This window comes from Anser anser (assembly GCF_964211835.1).
Source record: "Anser anser genome assembly, chromosome: 2".
In the NCBI taxonomy this organism is placed as follows: Eukaryota; Metazoa; Chordata; class Aves; order Anseriformes; family Anatidae; genus Anser; species Anser anser.
Window position 1 is genome coordinate 130,337,821 of NC_139721.1, and position 8,256 is coordinate 130,346,076.

The following is an 8,256-nucleotide window of genomic DNA, read 5'->3' on the forward strand; positions in this document are numbered from 1 at the left end:
TACCTTCTCACTGCACTGAGTTTTCATACTTGGAGAAAAAGGAGGCACAAATTATTCCCCTTTCTACCATGTTCTAGTTTATAAAGAAAGAAACAAACAGCAGCAAAGATCCAAGCACATGAGCTGGAGGGAGCTATGACATGCTTTGCCCTGGTCCACTGTCTGGATGAATGGTGCTCACCGACTCTGCAGTTTAAAGGCAATCCATGCAGTTGAAATGCAAAGTTGATTGCCTTAACAGGGCCATGTGTTGCTTCTGATGCAGAATTACCAGAGCACCCTGTCTTGTAACATGAGAGCCCAAGGGATTTACAGTACAAACTAAGCCACAATTTCTCGAATCCTAGCTCAGCAGCCACTCAGCACAGTTACCACTGCACATGTACACATCCCTGGTGTAGCAAGCCAGATGCATGCAGTGCAGCTTTGAAAAGGTGATCTGCAAATCTCTTTGTGATGTGAATAAAATAAATAGCTAGCACAAACTCAGAGTATTTCTGGTGTGTACATTTATTTTGTTTATTAAAAAATCCTGTGCTCTTGTAACAAAACACAGCATTTGGAAGCAGTTCTGGTGTAAGGAAATGAGAACAGATTTTCTAAGGTGAAAGGATGCTAGGAGAGGACCTGTTTTAACTCTTAAACAAACAATACCAGAGGTTGAACATTTCTTTCTCATCGCTGGTCTATGAAATAGTTTTAGGAAATGTACTGATTAGGAAAGTATTTGGTTTGGCCATGTAGATGTGTTACTGACCCTGGCCGTTTGCAGAACACTGGCTTTTTCAGTGTGGATGTCACTTTGGCTATTAAAATATTGGTATGAGCAATTGAGTGTTAATGCCATGCAACTTCAATAGCTTGTGAAGATTAAAGGAAAATTAACATTTGTATCACTTCCATGAGACAGACTTTCTTGAGGAGCCATTCCGATCACATGGCATAATCAGCTCCTGGTTTTGCACCCCCCCCCCCCCCAAAAAAAAAAAAAAAAAAAAGAAAGAAAGAGATTTCAGTGGAATAATTAAGTGAAGAAAATATCAGTCTCTCAAAGCAATTAATTTCAGGACATAAAATGCCCTGTGAAAATGACTTACACATTTAGGAAAATATATTAGGAGGCTTAAAGTTGAAAACAGGCATCTGGTGAGATTTTCAAAAATGTCTAGCCTAAGAACTTCTAAAAGTCTCACTTGTCTATAGAAATCTAACTCCAATTAATTTCAGCAGAAGTTAGGTACTGACCAGACAAAGGTCCAAACCACAACAGACTTTTGGAATTATACCCAGAGGAAGAAGAAAAAAAATAAAAAGAAAAGACAGTGAAAAATATTTTTATGCATTGAAGGGTTTATGTATTGTTTACACTACAACACAAAGCTAAAGAAAAGAAAAAATCTGATGCTGATGCTTTGTTTTGACAATTTACCCCAATGTGTCCTTTCAGCTTCTTCTCAAAATGGACACAGAAGCTGCTTATGAAGAAAGCAGAACTATAAACTCAACATCTCAGTCTTCGCTGGATAATCAGGAGGACAAAGATTAAGAGTTTTTCTTGTATTGTGAAACTATTCATTTTTAGTTGGTTTTTGACTAGAATATTGAAGATAGCGATAACATTAGTGATACATAAGCTTTTAAAGTAATAAAATCAGGCATTAGATTTTTAGAGATTTTTTTCTATTCTAGTATAACCTCCAAACATTCATGAAGCTACTGTAGAAGAGGAAGAGGAAACAGCACTTTGTTTCACTAGTGTGACATTGTGCACAGCTAAAACTGAAGAATGCTCTTCCCCTTTCTTTTACTGGTGGGTCTCTCTATAACACAGAAATAGTTTCTTACATCAAACTTTCTTAACATGTTTAAGCACTATTTATTCAGTTAGATACCTGAGTTGATTTTCAAATTAGCTCAACTGAAGTCAGACATTTTTCAAAGTCTTGTTCATTTCTGGATTTGTCATACCTAACTTTAAGCTATTACCTGAGACACTTAACTTTAATGCCCAGTCTCTTTTTATTTTCTTTACAGTCAATGAGCATAGTAAGACACCTACAACTAAATTATAGGAGAGCTCTCTTGCCCTTGCATGTTAAGATTACCTAAGGCAAATTAACTTTTTGTGGCCTAAGAGTATGAACAATTAGTAATATAAATAACATAAAATAGAAATCATTCCTGCCTAGGAGTATGGGCAATGAATTGTGGTCTACAACTGTAAAAGAACCTTAACACCTTTCAAAATATGGCCTTGGACCACATCACTGCATCACAGTCTGAAAGAAGAGAGTCTTTGTTTCATACCAGGGAGAAGCACACAAGTTGTGAGGCAATGAGAGCTGTTTAAAAAGAAAGATTGTACAGTCTCCTCAGTTCCACCAAAGCAAGATCCTCTCCTGTGGCCAGCAAGAGCTAATTCTTACCTAAGCAAAAGCAGGGCTTTTGCCTTTGAAGATATATCTCCAACTGAACATATTAAAATAAATAAATAAATAGTAGGAGGTAAGTAAAATTTACTATTTAATAATTTAATTTACTATTTAGTAAGGCATGTATGTTTTCTATAACAGTTCAATAGATTTTCTTAAATAAAGTTTCTCTTGCTGGAGCTTCAGTTGCAAAGGCAGAGCACCCCCCTGTAATAAGAGCCAAAGGTTCAAGCACAGACCACTTCATATCTCAAAGCTCCGTCTCCTCCAAACTTCTTGAATCTTTGCCCTCTGCATGGTATTTACTACAAGTTTTGGTTCAGAGCAAAGCAGATAACAAATGGTTCCTCTTATTGAGTATTCTACAGTCTTTGTGTGATGTAACATCTGTCAGAAATTTATAGATTGATGTTTCAGTTTTATGTAGTATTGTGGTCTTTGGCCTCAGAACTAAAACCAAAATAAATGTGAACATTTTTGGATCTTTTACTAAAACTACGCTATGCATTCCTTTAATCTTTCTTTCTAGAGACACTGTACAATAGTTTCCTTGTTTTAGACCTTCAGCATTGCTGACATTAATGCAATTATTTTTGACAAGTTGAAAATCTTCCTGTAATTGAGTTTCTATTTGACTTTAATGTTTGCCCCATTTGGAAGGCCCTGTTAACAGATTTCAAGCTGTGATAATAATATTTCCTTCCTCTATTATCAAACATTCTAATCTGTTTTCATTCCAGATCACCACTGCTCAAAACGGCCATGAGATATTTTTCAAAAGGTGGAAAAGGTCCGTTTTTTAAAAAGCTTTGGGTTTGGGGATTTTTTATTTTTTTTCCAAATGGCAAAGTGCATCTCAAAACAAGTCAGCAAGCCTGGAAGCACAAAATTATGGTTTAATACAACAATATTTACTCAGCACCCTTTATAAAACTGTACCTATTATTTAAAAGTAACTTCTGTAGTTTATTTGCCAAGTGTTAACTGATATAGATATAATGAAACATAGATTTGCTGAAAGCATTTTTCGGAGCAGTAGGTGTTATAAAAGCCACATAACAGTTAAATTTAAAATAACTCACCCGCCTAAGTTATCTTCTTTTTTGAAATATTTTCCTTTGCTTGTGTGATGTTTCTTATTTCTACAGTCAAGGACACATAAAAGAATGTAAAAATTAAAGACTTCAGTCTTTACCAGTATAAATTTCCTGAACTGTCACTCACAGAATTTATTGCCCCAAACGTTTAAGGCACATTGACAATGAAGTTATCGTTTTGGTTTCAACTTGATTTTCCTTTTTTCCTGGCAGGGTTGCTTCAAGTCATTTATTCTGAGCTATCCATGACACAGTATAGCTATGTTACTCTTAAAAATAGACTCCGGGGTCACTCCTGTGACTCTCTGATAGTTTGCGTTTAAAAGAAAAATGCCAGTCTTCAGCTCTGGCTGTAACCCTCTGTTTTTGGAAAGTGTAGCCAGGGAAACTGTATAGATATCAGAAGCAAATTTAATTTTCCCTACTCACTGATCCAACTAATATTTAAAGGATAAAAGATGAAGCAAGGGTTTAATACAAATCCCTGCCAAACCAGGCAAACAAAGGGCAGAGCCATAGACAAGGAAGATCATTTTTAAGTACTGCCTACTGCAGACCCTTCTTCCTGGACTACATCAGCTAGTGGTCACCTAGAGCAGCATGGTTGGGAAGGATGTCTACTACCATTCTAGTATCACCCAAAATGTGTATACCAGCACTCATTTAAAGTATTATTCACATTTATTATGCATTTTTAAGGGTGTATGGAAATTGGAATCAGATGAGAGAGGTAATAAGATATGATCTCAAATATTCTTTCATTGATGCAAAAATTGGCATTTGTTCTGACACCATTTCTCTGCAAAATTCAAGAGGAAGCCTTCTCACCACCAGTGCAGAAAACCAGAAACATAATGGTAAGGACAAAATTATTAGTTTCATCCACTATAGGAGAATTGCTATGATGTGCTTATCCCCCATACATTTCCTTTGCCTTGAACACACTGAATAGGAAAGGGGATGTCCCAGATTTCTGCCATAGATATACAGGAGCAGCAATGAAGTGTAAGGAAAAAAATTATCTACAATAATCACTGGGAACTGCTCTGATGCTGCATCTGAGGACTGGGCATTATCAATCCTCTTTTCCATGTCTCTGCCTCCCTTGGTTCCTCAATATACTGCCACTGTCTTGAAGCTATACACCAGGGAGGAGGGTTGCCTTTGCAGGAGCTATAGTCAATACCAAAGAAAAGTCGTCAGCTGTCCCCATGTTGAGAAGAAATGTAGCCATGAAACTTTTGATGAAATGAAGAATTATAGTACATCACAAAACTCATAAGTAAATGACAAAATAGTAATGTACTGTGTTTCATTACCATCTGTGTTTCATTAATAGACTATGTTGTAGGATGTGTTTCCATTAACAAATAAAGATGATTATTTGCTACATCTGGTCAAATAACATAAAAGCAGATTTGAAATAAATTCACAGAGAAATGACTCAAATTCAGTTTTCCATTATTTGTGGATTCGTGGTCCTGCTTATCTCCAGATACTCTGTTTCATGCTGATATTCATGAAAATGTCCACCAGTTACCCTAAATTTGTGACCATGTGCCCTAAACACAATGTTACTCATTCTTTGTTCTTTTTTTCTCACTGCAGAGAGCAATTCTTCCAATAGGGGAGCAGGAAGTGGAACCATTCCGTGCTGTGACTGCAGAGCTGGAGACCTTTCAGATCTGAAACCTGAGCAGGGAAGTGAGAAGGTGCAAACTGGCACTCAGTAAAATGAACACTGTGTGACGGAAAAATGTTGAGTTCACATAGGTCTGGAACTGGCATTTTAAAGCTGTGATGAATGCAAGGAAAAACACACCTTACACAGTGTTGGTGTAAAATATTTTGTAGTTTGCATTTTGTCCCACAGATGTACCTTCTATCATTACTCTAAGTGGTGTCGCAGTGTCATACTTTGCAAAAATTATTGTGTTGAAGTTTTCTTTACCACTGAACACTGGAAATCTCAACTTCTTTTTAAGCATTAGAATATGTATCTAAACATCATTTCCATTGCCAGGAGGCTCTTCCACAAAACCATAAATGTACAACAACAACAACCAACCAAACAAAAAAAAAACTTTTCAGCTTCCACTGTCTGGCAGAACTAAAGGTCTCTAAAAGAGCTATGCTATGCTTCTCATTGCCTGCCTTTCCTATTAATGGGGTGGTGTTATATATAATAGAACAAGATGAACGGGAATGTATCTTGAGCATATAAGGATAGACATGAAGACTCTGGTGCAAAGTTTTAAAAAAGCTAGCAATTTCTGGGCTGTGGTTTTAGCGTATGCAGTAAGCTGCTGAAACGTTTACTGTCCTACTCATTGCAGCATAGCATTGTGAAGCAATTAACACTTTCTTGTTTGCATATTATTGTTTTTCTTTTTCTATTTATACATTTAACAAATCAGTGAATGAACTACAGTGGGCATTCTGTACATGATTTTTTTTTCATGTTGTTATTATATAAATTGTCCCTCAATGTTGTTAGCTTTCATTGGCACCTTTTAAAACACCCAGTCTTTAATTTTTTCTAGTTTAGGATTCCCTGGAGAAGAGTCCAGCACTGAAGAACATTTATTTTAGCATTAGGAAAGATAAAAGCTACAAAGTTATTACTAGGCATTAGCCCTATGAAATATAACCTGCTGATTTTAAAAGACAGAACAGAAATCCAGAATACCAAAACTCGGGAAATCTGCTTAATGCACCATCAAGCAAAACAGAGGGGAATTCATCAAGCAGAGTAGAGAGCTGAAAACAGATTGGCCACCAAATATAGCATGATGTGAAAATTATCTTGTTTGAAAAAATATTTTATTTTGTAGTAGCTGGATGCATGAGTATAGCATGAATCTAAGCAGTGCCAGTGCTGCAAAACAATGCAGATATTTCCACATATTCTGCTGCATTGCATGTGAAGCAAAAGTGGATATCAATTACAGAGTGGGTATCAGTTGCAGAGACAACTTTTATTATACAGCTTATAATTTGTACTATGCTCCATCCCCTTATTCTTCTGGAAGTACATGTAAGACTGGAATTGCATGTAAGAAAATACTCTCCATAATTGCCTCATAGGATTTGTTGGTTCCATTGTCCCTTTATTAGCTAGCAGGTTTGTGATTTGATATTTTGATTGCACATGAAGTAACACTGAGTAATAATAATAACTAATGTATAGTTTTAAAAAGTGACAGCAAGTAACATAGATTCATAAATTGAGTTTTCCTGAAGATTGATGTTGTTCGCCATTTATGTAAGAGTAACACATTTCAGTCTAGGGTTCTTTGTTTTTTCTTTCTTTTCTTTTCAAATGACAGCATAGATTTAACATTTGTGGGAAGGGGTGGAACTGCTCCTATTACTGATTTTTGCCACAGTATTGTGACTCATACCTGCATATGCTGCTTTCCCTGTATAAACAGACATTTCAGTCTCTCTGTCTCAATCATGTCTCATCCTTTGTGACCTGAACTTGTTGAATAAGCAGATTTATAAATATGATTGTGATAGCTTTAAATAAACTATTAACATTTGCTGTTAAATATATATATATATAGTGTATATATATATAGGGTTTTTACACAGTTACAAAAGGTCTTCAGACTCATATTAGAGACTTCAGATCTAATTCAAGTCTCTTTATCCCCTGATAACCAGATATCATCTCTAAGGCAAGATTTAAGCTCCATCTATAACTCGTGGAGAGAGAGAGACACATTTAGGAGGTGATCTGTCTCATACAAATGGTTATGTATAGGTGTCCTGGTTTTGGCTGAGATAGAGTTAATCTAGTAGCTGGTATAGTGCTGTGTTTTGGATTTAGGATGAGGAAAACGTTGGTAACACAGGGATGTTTTAGTTATTGCAGAACAGTGCTTACACTAAGCCAAGGACTTTCAGCTTCTCTTGCTGCCCTGCCAGCGAGCCGACTGGGGGGTGCAGCAGAAGCTGGGAGGGGACGCATCCAGGACAGCTGACCCAAAATGGCCAAAGGGGTATTCCATATCATGTAGCGTCATGCTGAGCAATTAATATTAGGTGGCTGGCCAGGGCAAGAGGAACCGCTGCTCAGGGATAGGATGGGCGTCAGTGGGTGGTGAGCAATTGCACTGTGCATCACTTGTTTTGTATATTCTATTATCAATATCATTGTTGTTATCATTACCGTTATCATTATCACTTCTCTTCATTTTCTGTCCTATTAAACTGTCTTTATCTCAACCCAGGAGCTTTTACTTTCACTCCCAATTCTCTCCCGTTCCACTGGGGGGTGAGGTTGGTGAGGAGGGTGTTGCGTGCTAGCTGCCTATGTGAGGCTGTGTGGTGCCTAGTTGCCTGCCAGGTTAAACCACAACAACAGGTATTGGACTTAGCATATATTGTTATGTGCTACATAACACCATGCCACAGTAGAAGCTTAACAGTTAGGTTAGGAAAGTACAAGATCAGTGGAGCCGGTGTTTCACCCTTCTTAATATTCTTTATAGGCATTGGTTATTTAACAAGAATGATTTCTTGACTTTTTAAATATTCTTTATTAATCTTCCTTGATCAGTGTGGTTGTCAGCAGTCTGATTTTCTACGTGGCGTCCAAGATAGGTAAGCAAAATGCATCTCAGAAGAGACGATGCCTCAAAAGACATGATTCAGTTTACTTCCTTAAAACTCTCAAATGGAAGCAGTGAATGATTCATGAAATGTAACTTATAAACTGG